This window comes from Hypanus sabinus, chromosome 16 (genome assembly GCF_030144855.1).
Source record: "Hypanus sabinus isolate sHypSab1 chromosome 16, sHypSab1.hap1, whole genome shotgun sequence".
Classification (NCBI taxonomy): domain Eukaryota; kingdom Metazoa; phylum Chordata; class Chondrichthyes; order Myliobatiformes; family Dasyatidae; genus Hypanus; species Hypanus sabinus.
Genome location: NC_082721.1, coordinates 3,238,465 through 3,252,331, shown reverse-complemented (window position 1 = coordinate 3,252,331; position 13,867 = coordinate 3,238,465). Strand labels below are relative to the sequence as shown.

Below are 13,867 nucleotides of genomic sequence, written 5' to 3'. Positions count from 1 at the left end.
TATATCTAATTTTTTCTTCCAACCATCCAGAACTGATCAAGCTTTTCTTTTATGGAAAATGAAGGGAATAACATGCTTTTGTGATTTATTCATGGATAACTGTCTCATGTCTTTTGAACAGTTGTCTAATAAATATAATTTGCCTAGATTACATTTTTTCAGATATTTACAGATTAGAAATTTTTGGAATGTTATTTTGCCCACTTTTCCGATACCACATCAAACTAAAATTACAGAAAAAATTTAGGTTTAAACCCTATCAGGAGAGGTTAATAACAATTATTTATGATCTGATTACAAATCTACATCTAGGTACATCTGATAAAATTAAGAATGAGTGGGAAGGAGAACTTCAGGTATCTTTACCTATATAGCAATGGAAGAAAATTCTCCAACTAGTTAAAACTTCTTCAATGTGTGCTAGACACGCTTTGATACAATTTACGGTGGTTCATAGGGCCCATATGTCTGAGGAATTTTTTTGAAGAAATAACAATCAGAGGAGAATCGATAGATGTTATGTACTTGATTTTCAGAAGGCCTTTGAGAAAGTGCCACACATGAGGCTGCTTAACAAGCTACGAGCTCATGGTATTACAGGAAGGATTCTAGCACAGATAAAGCAGTGGCTGATTGGCAGGAGTCAAAGAGTGGAAATAAAGAGAGCATTTTCTGGTTGGCTACAGGTAATTAGTGGTGTTTTACAGGGATCTGTCTGTGTTGGGACCAATTCATTTTACGTCATATATCAATGATCTGGATGACAGAATTCATGGCATTGAGGATAAGTGGAGTGGCAGGTAGTCTTGAGGAAGTAAAGAGGCTACAGAAGGACGTAGACAGATTAGGAGAATGGGCAAAGAAATGGCAAATGGAATATAGCGTCAGGAAGTGCATGGTCTTGCACTTTGGTGGAAGAAATGAAAGAGTTGATTATTTTCTAATTAAAGAGAAAATATAAAAAACTGAGGAGCAAAGGGACTTGCGAGTCCTTGTGCAGGGTTCCCTATAAGTTAATTTGCAGGTTGGGTCTGTGGTAAGGAAGGCAAATGCAATGTTCACATTTATTTCAAGAGGACTAGAATATAACAGAATCAGAATCAGGTTTATTATCACCAGCATGTGTCATGAAATTTGTTAACTTAGCAGCAGCAGTTCAATGTAATACATGATAATATAGAAGGAAATAAATAAATAACATAGAACATAGAATAGTACAGCACATTACAGGCCCTTCAGCCCACAATGGTGTGCTGACCCTCAAACCCTGCCTCACTTATAACCCCCCACCTTAAATTCCTCCATATACTTGTCTAGTAGTCTCTTAAACTTCACTAGTGTGTCTGCCTCCACCACTGACTCAGGCAGTGCATTCCATGCACCAACCACTCTCTGAGTGAAAAACCTTCCTCTAATATCCCCCTTGAACTTCTCTCCCCTTAACTTAAATCCATGTCCTCTTGTACTGAGCAGTGGTGCCCTGGGGAAGAGGCACTGGCAGTCCACTCTGTCTATTCCTCTTAATATCTTGTACACCTCTATCATGTCTCCTTTCATCCTCCTTCTCTCCAAAGAGTAAAGCCCTAGCTCCCTTAATCTCTGATCATAATCCATACTCTCTAAACCAGGCAGCATCCTGGTAAATCTCCTCTGTACTCTTTCCAATGCTTCCACATCCTTCCTATAGTGAGGCGACCAGAACTGGACACAGTACTCCAAATGTGACCTAACTAGAGTTTTATAGAGGTGCATTGTTACATCATGTCTCTTAAACTCTATCCCACGACTTATGAAAGCTAACACCCCATAAGCTTTCTTAACTACCCTTTCTACCTGTGAGGCAACTTTCAGGGATCTGTGGACATGTACCCTCAGATCCCTCTGCTCCTCCACACTACCAAGTATCCTGCCATTTACTTTGTACTCTGCCTTGGAGCTTGTCCTTCCAAAGTGTCCCGCCTCACACTTCATCTGCCACTGCTCAGCCCACTTCTGCATCCTATCAACGTCTCTCTGCAATCTTCGACAATCCTCTACACTATCTACAACACCACCAACCTTCGTGTCATCTTCAAACTTGCCAACCCACCCTTCTACCCCCACATCTAGGTCATTAATAAAAATCACAAAAAGTAGAGGTCCCAGAACAGATCCTTGTGGGACACCACTAGTCACAACCCTCCAATCTGAATGTACTCCCTCCACCACAACCCTCTGCCTTCTGCAGGCAAGCCAATTCTGAATCCACCTAGCCAAACTTCCCTGGATCCCATGCCTTCTGACTTTCTGAATAAGCCTACCATGTGGAACCTTGTCAAATGCCTTACTAAAATCCATGTAGATCACATACACTGCACTAACCTCATCTATATGCCTGGTCACCTCCTCAAAGAATTCTATCAGGCTTGTTAGGCATGATCTGCCCTTCATAAAGCCATGCTGACTGTCCCTGATTAGACCATGATTCTCTAAATGCCCATAGATCCTATCTCTAAGAATCTTTTCCAACAGCTTTCCCAGCACAGATGTAAGGCTAACTGGTCTATAATTACCCGGACTATCCCTACTACCTTTTTTGAACAAGGGGACAACATTTGCCTCCCCCCAATCCTCCGGTACCATTCCTGTGGACAACGCGGACATAAAGATCCTAGCCAGAGGCTCAGCAATCTCTTCCCTCACCTCGTGCAGCAGCCTAGGGAATATTCCGTCAGGCCCCGGGGACTTATCCGTCCTAACGTATTTTAACAACTCTAACACCTCCTCTCCCTTAATATCAACATGCTCCAGAACATCAACCTCACTCATATTGTCCTCACCGTCATCAAGTTCCCCCTCATTGGTGAATACCGAAGAGAAGTATTCATTGAGGACCTCGCTCACTTCCACAGCCTCCAGGCACATCTTCCCACTTTTATCTCTAATCGGTCCTACCTTTACTCCTGTCATCCTTTTGTTCTTCACATAATTGAAGAATGCCTTGGGGTTTTCCTTTACCCTACTCTTCAAGGCCTTCTCATGCCCCCTTCTTGCTCTTCTCAGCCCCTTCTTAAGCTCCTTTCTTGCTACCCTATATTCCTCAATAGACCCATCTGATCCTTGCTTCCTAAACCTCATGCATGCTGCCTTCTTCCACCTGACTAGATTTTCCACTTCACTTGTCACCCATGGTTCCTTCACCCTACCATTCTTTATTTTCTTCACTGGGACAAATTTATCCCTAACATCCTGCAAGATATCCCTAAACATCGACCACATGTCCATAGTACATTTCCCTGCAAAAACATCATCTCAATTCACACCCGCAAGTTCTAGCTTTATAGCCTCATAATTTGCCCTTCCCCAATTAAAATTTTTCCTGTCCTCTCTGATTCTATCCTTTTCCATGATAATGCTAAAGGCCAGGGAGCGGTGATCACTGTCCTCTAGATGCTCACCCACTGACAGATCTGTGACCTGACCTGGTTCGTTACCTAATACTAGATCTAGTATGGCATTCCCCCTAGTCGGCCTGTCAACATACTGTGACAGGAATCCATCCTGGACACACTTAACAAACTCTGCCCCATCTAAACCCTTGGAACTAATCAAGTGCCAATCAATATTAGGGAAGTTAAAGTCACCCATGATAACAACCCTGTTATTTTTGCACCTTTCCAAAATTTGCCTCCCAATCTGCTCCTCGGTATCTCTGCTGCTATAAGGGGGCCTATAGAATACCCCCAGTAGAGTAACTGTTCCCTTCCTGTTCCTGACTTCCTGGCTGGCGCTGACATGAGTGAGGAGAAGGGGAGCGACAGGCAGTGGCGGCCCCGGTTCCGGCCTCTCCCCATCCCCGAGCCCAGCTGCTGGGGATAGTCTCCCGCTGACATGGGCGGCAGCAGTTCCAAAGGTGGCAGTTTCTGGCCCTTTGGCTCGGGCGCCATCACCAACACGGCTGACGGCGAACACCAGCAGAGCCTGGCCTGGTACCGCAGCAGGCGGCTAGGTGCCACCCCCTTCATATTCAGCCACCCAGGTTCTCAATGTACTATGATGAAGATGGTGATTTGGCTCATGAATTCTATAAAGAAACCTTCGTCACAAAAAAAGGAAGAAAAAAAGCTAAACTGAAAAGAATTCATAAAAATTTAATACCTCAGTGTATAGTTAAGCTGGACCACCCGTGAATCCATGTGGATTTCCCTGTCATTTTATGTGAGGTGTGACTGGAATGGAAGTTTCTTTTAAAATAAAACTGGACTATAGGAGTTTGCCAGATGCTGAACCTTTGATGGTCCTGTATGGAGACTGATCTGATGAGTGTGTGGCATCTGTTTAACTTCTGTGTAGTTTTTTTTAAATAACTGTAAATGTATATATGTATATTGAGTAGATTAAAATCAGTGCAAAAATCAAAATAATATATATTAAAAAAGTGAGGTAATGTTTATAGGAATCAGATAGCGGAGGGAAAGAAGCTATTCCTGAGCATGTGCCTTCAGGCTTCTGTGCCTCCTTCCTTACGGTAACAATGAGAAGAGGGCATGCGGGTGATAGGGTGCCTTCCTGAGGCACCGCTGCTTGAAGATATTTTGGATACTACAGAGGCTATTACTGAAGATAATTTTACTTCCTCAAGCTTCTTTCAATCCTGTGCAGTAGACTCCTTACCCCCCGCACCAGATAGTGATGCAGCTGTCAGAACGCTCTCCACAGTATATCTATAGAAGTTTTTGAGTGTATTTATTGACATACCAAATTTCTTCAAAATCTTAATACCTGTATTGATATGTTGGGACCAGATTAGATCCTCAGAGATCTTGACACCCAGGAACTTGAAATTGCTCACTCTCTCCACTACTGATCCATCGATGAGGATTGGTTCGTGTTCCCTCGTCTTACCCTTCCTGAAGTCCACAATCAGCTTTTAAATCTTACTGACATCGATTGCAAGATTGTTTCTGCAACACCACTTAATCAGCTGATATATCTCGCTCCTGCAGGTTCTCTCATCTCCATCTGAGATTCTGACAGTATTTGTATCATCAGCAAATTTATAGATAGAATTTGAGCTATGGCTAGCCACACAGTCATGGGTATAGAGAGAGTAGAGCAGTGGGCTAAGCACACACCCCTGAGGTGTAACAGTGTTGATCGTCAGCGAGGCCAATATGCACAGATTGTGGTCTTCCAGTTAGGAAGTCAAGGATCTAGTTGCAGGGGGAGGTAATAAAGACCCAGGTTCTGTAACTTATCAGTCAGGGTTCTGAGAATGATGGTGTTAGACACTGACCTATAGTCAACAAATGGTATCCTGAGATAGGTGTCTGTATTGTTCGGATGGCCATGTGGAGAACCATTGAGACTGCATCTGCTATGGACCTATTGTGGTGATGGGCAAATTGCAGTGGGTCCAGGTCTTTGCTGAGACAGGAGTTCATTCAGCTATGACCAACCTCTCAAAGCATTTCATCACCATAGATGTGAGTGCCACAGGGCAATAGTCATCAAGGTAGTTCACTCTATTGTTCTTGGGCACTGGTATAATTGGTGCCTTTTTGAAGCAGATGGGAACTTCCTACCTTATCACTGAAAGGTTGATAATGTCCTTGAATATTCCTGCCAGTAGTTTAGCCTTACAGAGGCTTACCAGGTACTCCATTAGGGCCTGCCTCCTTGAGATGATTTACCCTCCTTAAAAACATTGATCTCCAAATTAGAGATCACAGGGCCACAGGGAGCAGCAGGGATCTTCACAGCTTTGGTTATATTCTCCTTTTCAAAGTGGACATTCAAAGCTGCCATTCATGCTATTGGGTTTCACTTTGTAGAAAGTAATGTCATACCCCTGCCAGAGTTGTCGTGCATCTGACGTTGCCTCCAACCTCACTTGGAATTGTCTCTTCGCCTTTGAAATAGCCCTCCACAAGTCATATCTAGTTTTCTTTTACAGAGCGGGGTCACCAGACTTAAACGTCACAGATTTAGCCCTCAGCAGATGATGTACCTCCTGGTTTATTCACGGCTTTTGGTTTGTACAGCAAGTTTTCGAAGGCGCACACTCATCCACACAGGTTTTAATGAAGTCGGTAACAACTGCAGCATGTGCATCCAGATCTGAAGATGAATCTCTGAATACAGTCCAGTCCACCGCTTCAAAGCAGACCTGTAAGCGCTCCCTGTGCTTCCCTTGTCCATACCTTCTTGGTCCTCACTACTGGTGCTGCAATCCTCTGTCTCTGCCTATACACAGGGAGTAGAAATACGGCCAGGCGATCAGACTTCCCGAAGTGAGAGCGTGGAAGAGCACAGTAAGCACATTTGATGGTTGTGTAACAGTGTCCAGTGAGTTGATTCCTTTGGTACTACCAGTGATTTGTTGATGGTAATTATTTAGTGATTTTTTTTCAGACTGGACTGGTTAAAATCCTCCAAAAATATGGTGGAGGCATCAGGGTGTGCTGCTTTGTGTGTGTTGATCCCATTGCTCAGATCATCTAGAGCCTGTTTAAATGTAATGTTGAGACTTTATAAAGCACTGATGAGGCCTCACTTGAGTATTGTGAGCAGTTTTGTGCCCCCATCTGAGAACAGAAGTGCTGAAACTAGAGAAGGTTTCTTTTGACATTTTCTGCTTTTATCATCTTGAATTTGTTTATCTTTTATTCTGCACTTTTGATAATTTTTAGTATTAACCACCTGGTCCTTTATTGCCACGATGAACCCTCTGTTTTTAGGAAGAGATCTCCAACTCTGAGCCAGGTGTTTGACACTTACTTGTTGACATCCAGTCTGCTCAGATCATGGGATGTTTTCCATGGAGGGTCATGCCCTTCCATTGTTAACCTTTTCTTCTGCAGTGTTAATTTCTTCATTTTCTGGGTTGCGCTTTCAGTTAAGTTTAATGATGCGTACTTTTTATCAGAATTGCATTTGCTTGTGTAGAGTGCCGAATCCTGTTTTCATTGACGGAAATAGCTCCTTCAAAGTTTTATCTGATTGTTGTGCAAATATTTTATATCTGTTATTCCTCTTCCTCCTTCTATCCTAGCATGTTAATCTAATCGCATTTGAAAGTATATAATGCTTTCTAAAATTTGTCATTTCAGTTATTATTTTTCTTTGTAGACTTTCTGGATCATTTTTGAAACAAGATAGTATGCCAAAAGAATATGTTAATATGGGTATAGTGAAAGTGTTCATTGCCTTTATTATATTTCCACTGTTGTGCTTTGACAGATTGTCTTAAGCCTTGAAGTAAATTCTGTTGAACGTTGTCCCTTTATCACACTATCATCTATTTTCTTTGGTTGTTGATATCCCAAATACTGCATTTTCATCCATCGGTTGGATTGTATCCTGTCGCTCTGATTTGTATTCTGTTAACTCTATTGCGCTTTTTTTATGGTTAATGTTTTGCACTTATCTAGTCCAAAGTTCATTTTCATATCTTCAGAAAATTAATTGCTTTGGCTTTACTTATGAAGGAGAGTATAATTTCAAATCATCCATTTGTAGAAGGTATGTATAAGGTATAATTCATTTGGTTGACTCTGATTTGATACCCTATTTTAATCCAATTTAGTAATTAGAGAGTAGGTTTAAAACATGACAAAACCAGAGTGGAGTTAGAGAGTTGCCCTGCAAAATGGTTTGGTATAATTTGATTACGGTGGTTGATAATAGATAGGGAGATTGTAGTATGTCAATGATTATAACATCATCTGATGTTATTATTATTATTATTATTATTTCTTTTTTCTCTTTCTCTTCTGTATTTGCACAATATGTTGTTTTTTGCACATTGGTTGTCTATTTGCCCTGTTGTGTGCAGTCTTTCATTGAGTCTATTATGTTTCTTGTAATTACTGTAAATGCCTGCAAGAAAATGAATCTCTGGGTTGTATATGTACTTTGATGATAAATTTACTTTAAACTTTGAAACCTTTCCAATCTATGTTCCTGTCCAACAGTTTTTCAATGTTCTTATTGTGCTTGCCTCAGCTACTTGACCTGGCAGCTCGTTCCATGTACTGATCACCGTCTCAGTGGTAAAAGTTTCCCCTCAGCTCTCTTTTAAATCTTCCACTTCTCACTTTGAATCTACCGAATGTCCTCTAGTTTTAGACTCCCCTACCCTAGCAGCTTTTCACCTCATCTATGCCCCTCATAATTTTATAAACCCTCAGCCTCCTTCGCTCTATGGAAGAAAGTCCTAGCCTGTCCAGTCTCTCTTCATAATCTAAGCCCTCCAATCCCAGTAACATTCTCACAGAGCCTTTCTGCACCCTCTCCAGTTTAATGCCATCCTTCCTATAGCAGGGCAACCAGAACTGTACATAGCACTCCAACTGTGACCTTACCAATGTCTCCCAAGATGTCTTCTAGTTTCTTGTGTGTCTAAATACCAAAAATAATGGAAAAGAATACTGTGATAGCCACAGAGATTCTACACCTGCAGGAAATCTGAGCAAAACATACAGAATCCAGAGAAACTCAACAGGTCAGGCAACATCTATGCAGAGGAATAAATAAATGTTTCAGGCTAAGACCTTTCATCAAGACTGGAAAGGAAGGGGAGAGAAATGAGAGTGAGGAACACGAGCTGGCGGGTGATAGGTGAATCCAGATGAGAGAGAAGGTAGATGGATGGGATAGGGGGAATAAAAAGGATTGATATGATAGGTAAAAGAGACAAAAAGGAAGGAGGAATATGATAAGAGAGGACTAGAACCACGGAATAAGGGAAGGAGGTGGGGAACAAGAGGGAGGTGAGGAGCAATAGTTCTGAATTCATTGCATCAATGATATGAAAACTCTGGAATTGCAAATCCATGCATCATCTTGCAGAATCAGACAGAATATGAGAACACTGTGAATGATCTTAACTTTAACAACCAGATGTAATGTGAATCAAGCTCTTTGCCTGTTTTTCGTTAACTCATGTAATAAAGTGGAACAATGAGAATCTAGCTAAATATGCAGACTGCTGAGGAGGAAATAGTAAATTAATTCCAATTCTTTAAGAACATTGTAGATGACATTGAATTATACTGCTCAATCAGTATAAACCAGCACTTCTGGACTCTGTGATTGCCCTCATTGTTGCAAATGTAAAGTGCACACAAAGCTCACACAATGCTGGCATTTCCTAAAAACGTTGAGTGAAAGTTTCCAATTGAAAGTTCAGTATATATTTTAGACAATTCATTTTAAAAATAATTTTGAAAACCAGGGAAGGAGAGACACAAAGAAAAGCAGGGCTCTGGGGAGTATTTCTGGAAAGGGACCCAGGAGTGCAAAGACATTCCAAAAGATCTCCCTTTGCAACTGGAGCTTTAACTTCCTGACTAACAGACCGCAAGTAGTAAGGTTGCAGAGATTTACTGGGATGCTGCCAGTACTGGAGAGCAAGCCTTATGAGGATAGGCTGAGTGAGCTGGGGCTTTTACCTTTGGAGTGAAGAAGGATAAGAGGTGACCTGCTAGAGGTTTAAAAGATAATCAGAGGCATAGATCAGGTAGACAGTCAGAGGTTTTTCCAGGAGTGAAAATGGCTAAAATGAGGAGGCATAATTTTAAGGTGATTGGGTGTAAGTATAGGGAGGACATCAGAGATAAGTTCTTTACAGAGAGAGTAGTGACTGCATTGAGCATGCTGCCAGGGGAGGTGGTAGTACAGGCAAATACATGATGAGCATTTAAGAAACTCTTAGATAGGCACATGGAGAACAGAAAAATGGAGGTCTATGTAGGAGGGAAGGGTTTATTTGATTTTATATTAGGTTAAAAAGTTAGCATAACATTGGGGGCCAAAGGGCCTGTACTGTGCTGTAATGCTCTATGATCGAGGCAGCATCACCTCTGACACGATTATCCTCAGCACTGGTGACCCACAAGGCTGCATCCTCAGCTCCCTACTTTACTTCTCACACCTCCTTGCAGATGATATTACAATAAATGGCCAAATCTCAAAAAAGTAAGAGATGTCATGTCAACATGAGCTGGTCACTAACTTCATGCACACATGATGTACACATTCCTATTTATGTGAATGGAGCTGAGCTCAAGAGGATTGAAAGTAAACTTCACCATCAGCCTGTCCTGGTTCAACCACACAGATGCCCATCCAAGAACGTTCACCTGTAGCCCTACTTCCTCAGAAGACTAAAGAAATTTGGCACGTCCCTGTCAACCCAGTTTTCATTGTTGCATCATAGAAAGCATCCTTTCTGAATGCATTGTAGCTTGGTGTAGCAACTTCTCGGACTGTGACCACAAAAGACCACAGAGAGTTGTGGATGCAGCTCAGCATATAACGGAAACCAGTCTTCCTGCCCTGAACTCCATTTACGTGTCTCATCTATATCCTGCCAACTTGTACTCCCCCCCCCCCCCCCCCCACCAGCCTTCTTAGTCAGGCTTCTACTCCCTTGCTGTCCATCCCTGCAGGGTCTCAGCCCAAAATGTCAACTGTTCATTTCCCTCCATAGGTGCTGAGGTTGCATTGCTCATGATTTCCAGCAGCTACAGAATATACAACACAGGAGATTCTGCAGATGCTGGAAATCCAGAGCAACACACACAAAAAGCAGGAGGAACTTAGCAGGTCAGGCAGCATCTATGGAAGTTAATAAACAGTCAACATTTTGGACCGAGACCCTTCATCAGGTCTGGAAAGGAAGGGGAAAACACACCAGGATAAAAAAGGTGAGGTGGAAGGGAAAGGAGGAAGTCCTTATCAAAGACCCCTCCCATCACAGACATTGTCTTCTCCGCCCTCCACTTTGCAGAAGGTACAAAAGCCTGAAAGCACATACTTGTCACAACCACGCATATGGCAATTGCACTTGTGAATTTGCACGTGTCAGCTAATTATTATTTAATCGTGATAGTATTTAACTCCATACTTGTCATCGTAGTGCTTGTCGAGACTTGGACAGAGCACAGCAAAGCTTCGCTGACTGTTTGCTTGTCTCCAACCTGACCAACGAATCTCATTGCCAAGGTCAGCTGCTCTCTCTCTGCTGGGTCCATCTTTGTGTGGTTGAGACTTGCTGTAACCAGGTTCGGGTATGGCCCAAGTGCAGAGTGAGAGGCACTGAAGCAGGTCGGTAGTTCACAAACTTTATTGCGAACAGTGTTAAAGGGAAAATAAACAATAAATGTGATGCACCATCAATAACTCACACTGAGACGTAAGGCGAGATAACGGCTTTTATTGACTGGAAGAAGGAACCAGGAGTGAGTGTCCATCATACTATGTCCTGGAGACTGAGGCCGAGCGTCAAGCCTCAGATCGCCTTTATACAGGGGCCTGTGGGAGGAGCCACAGGAGCAGTCAGCAGGGGGCGTGTCCAGACAGGCACATAGTTCACCACAAAATGCTAGGCCAAATAGGGCCGATAACTAAAGCTCTCAAATGGGAAACAAAGCCTATACTGTGGCTGAAAAGAAAATCTAAACATTAAATGAACACTGCTAGTCTTCAAAGTCAGTTGACTCAAAAGTCCAATTTCTCAGGGAAGGCTGAAAGCAAACAGGCAGCGAAGCATTGCTGTGTTCTGACCAAGTCTCGACAAGCACTACGATGACAAGTATGGAGTTAAATACTATCACGATTAAATAATAATTTGCTGACACGTGCAAATTCACAAGCACAATTGCTGTATCTACTGCACTGCCGAATCAGTGGTTGTGACAATACTGAAGGCTTAAGGACAGCTATTATAAGATTATTGAATGGAGCTCTTGTACAATAAGATAGACTCTTGAACTTGCCATCTACCTAAAACCAGGAAGAGGAAACATATCACTCCCATCCTAGCTACTCTGCATTGGCTTCCTGTATCTTTTAGAATGGATTTTAAAGATCTTTTACTTGTTTTTAAAGCTCTTAATGGTCTGGGATTGGAGAACATCATGGAATCACTTTTGTTTTATAATCCTGACTGAGCTCTCAGGTTTTCTTTCGTTGATCTCTTACATTTAATCAACCTCCCTCAAGGTAATTGGCAGGTCAGCTTTTTTTGAATGACTCTCCTGAACTGTGGATTTCTGTATCTAAAACTATAATGGATGCAGACTCAGTTGACACTTTTAAAGACCAACTCAAAACCTATTTATTTAACCTTGCTTTTAACATCATTTTGTCTTTTATTTTCATGTTTATTTTTATTTTTTATTTTATTTTCATGTTTGCACTTTATCCATTTGAAAAATACATTGAACTATATTGTCTTTTTTAAAAATGCTCTCTAAAATAATTTATTATTATTATTATTACCTCATTATCAAAGTTCCAAGTTCAAAGCAAATTTATTATCAAAGCACATATATACCACCTTAAACAACCCTGAGATTTGTTTCCTTGTGGGCACACTCAATAAATCCAATAACTATAATGGAATCAGTGAAAGACCGCGACAGTGATCAAAATACAACAAACTGTGCAAAGCAAAGAAAGAAAAAATATAGTATTAAGAAATAAATAAGCAATAAATTTTGAGAACATGAGATGAAGAGTCCTTGAAAGTGAGTTCATAGGTTGTGGGAACAGTTCAGTGATGGGGCTAGTGAAGTTGAGTGAAGTTATCTCCTCTGATTCAAGAGCCTGATGGCTGATGGTAATAACTTCCTGAACCTGGTGCTGTGAGTCCTGAGGTACCTTCTTCCTGATGACAGCAGTGAGAAGAGAGCTTGGCCTGGGTGGCAGGGGTCCCTGGACCTCATTTTCTGCCTGCAATTTGCTTTCTTTGTAACTAACGTTTCATTCTGCGTTCTGTCACTGTTTTCCCTTGTACTACCTCAATGTTCTGATGTGACGATATGTACGAATGACATGCAAAACAAAGATTTTCATTGTACCTTAATACATGCAACAATAAGAAACCAGTTTCAATTTAATTTATAGGATTGAGCAAGATTCTTAGTCGTATCTATAATAAAGTCCCTAAGACTTTTGCACAGTACTGTAGTCACAAAGAAAAAAAACAAATTTCATGACATATATGAGTGACGATAAACCTGATTCTGATATTGGTCTCTATTGTGGACTGAGAGTGGGAAGGGGGCAGGAAGAAAAAGATCATGGTTGGGAAAGGGGAAGGGAGACAAGAGGCAATGGTAAGTACCAGGGATATATTTTGTAATCATCAGTAAATAAATTGTTTGGAATCAAATGACCTTGCCTGGGGTCTCAGGGCTGTGTGTATCTGCACCCATGCCACCCTCACCCCAGCACTCCTTCTCTGCCACCTGTCGCACACCCCTCCTGCAGTGCTCCACACTCACAATACCCAACATCTGTTGCTCCTGCCAGATTTATGTTGACAAATACAATACCGTGCAGAAGTCTTAGGAACCCTAGCTAGATATATTTCCTAAGATATTTGCAGTCCTGTACATTGTTCTCTGAAGGTGGCATCACAGGTAGATGAGGCAATGGAAAATGCACAATGCAAACTGGGTTTCCTCAACCTAGACACAGAGTATAGGAGATGCAATGTTATGTTATAGTTGTACAGAACTTTGGTTAGACATTTCTTGGTGTATTATGTGTAATTTATGGTCATCTCATTACAGAAAAGATGTGAGGCCTGCAGAATTACCTGGATTGGAGGGGTTGAGTTATAAGGAGAAATTGGACAGGGTAGGACTGTTTTCCCTGTAGCAAAGGAAGCTGAAGGTGACATAAACAAAAGAGATCCTTCAGATGCTGCCAGTCTTGAGCAACACACAGCAAGCACGGAAGGAACTCAGCAAATCAGGCAGTTCCTATAGAGGGAATAACAGTTGATGTTTCAGGCTGAGACCCTTCATCGGGATATGTTAGAGATATGCAAAATTATTTGAGGTATAAATAGGATTGATAGCCAAAGTCCCAG

The 13,867-nt window shown here is 41.7% G+C and overlaps 1 protein-coding gene and 1 pseudogene across 1 annotated transcript in view; one reads left to right on the top strand and one right to left on the bottom strand.

Annotated features, from left to right (window-relative positions):
- Positions 1–13,867, bottom strand: part of LOC132405770 (tyrosine-protein kinase ZAP-70) — a 135,962-nt gene that overhangs the window by 109,594 nt on the left and 12,501 nt on the right. The window lies entirely within an intron of this gene.
- On the top strand, positions 3,871–4,208 carry LOC132405769 (tumor suppressor candidate 2-like; annotated as a pseudogene).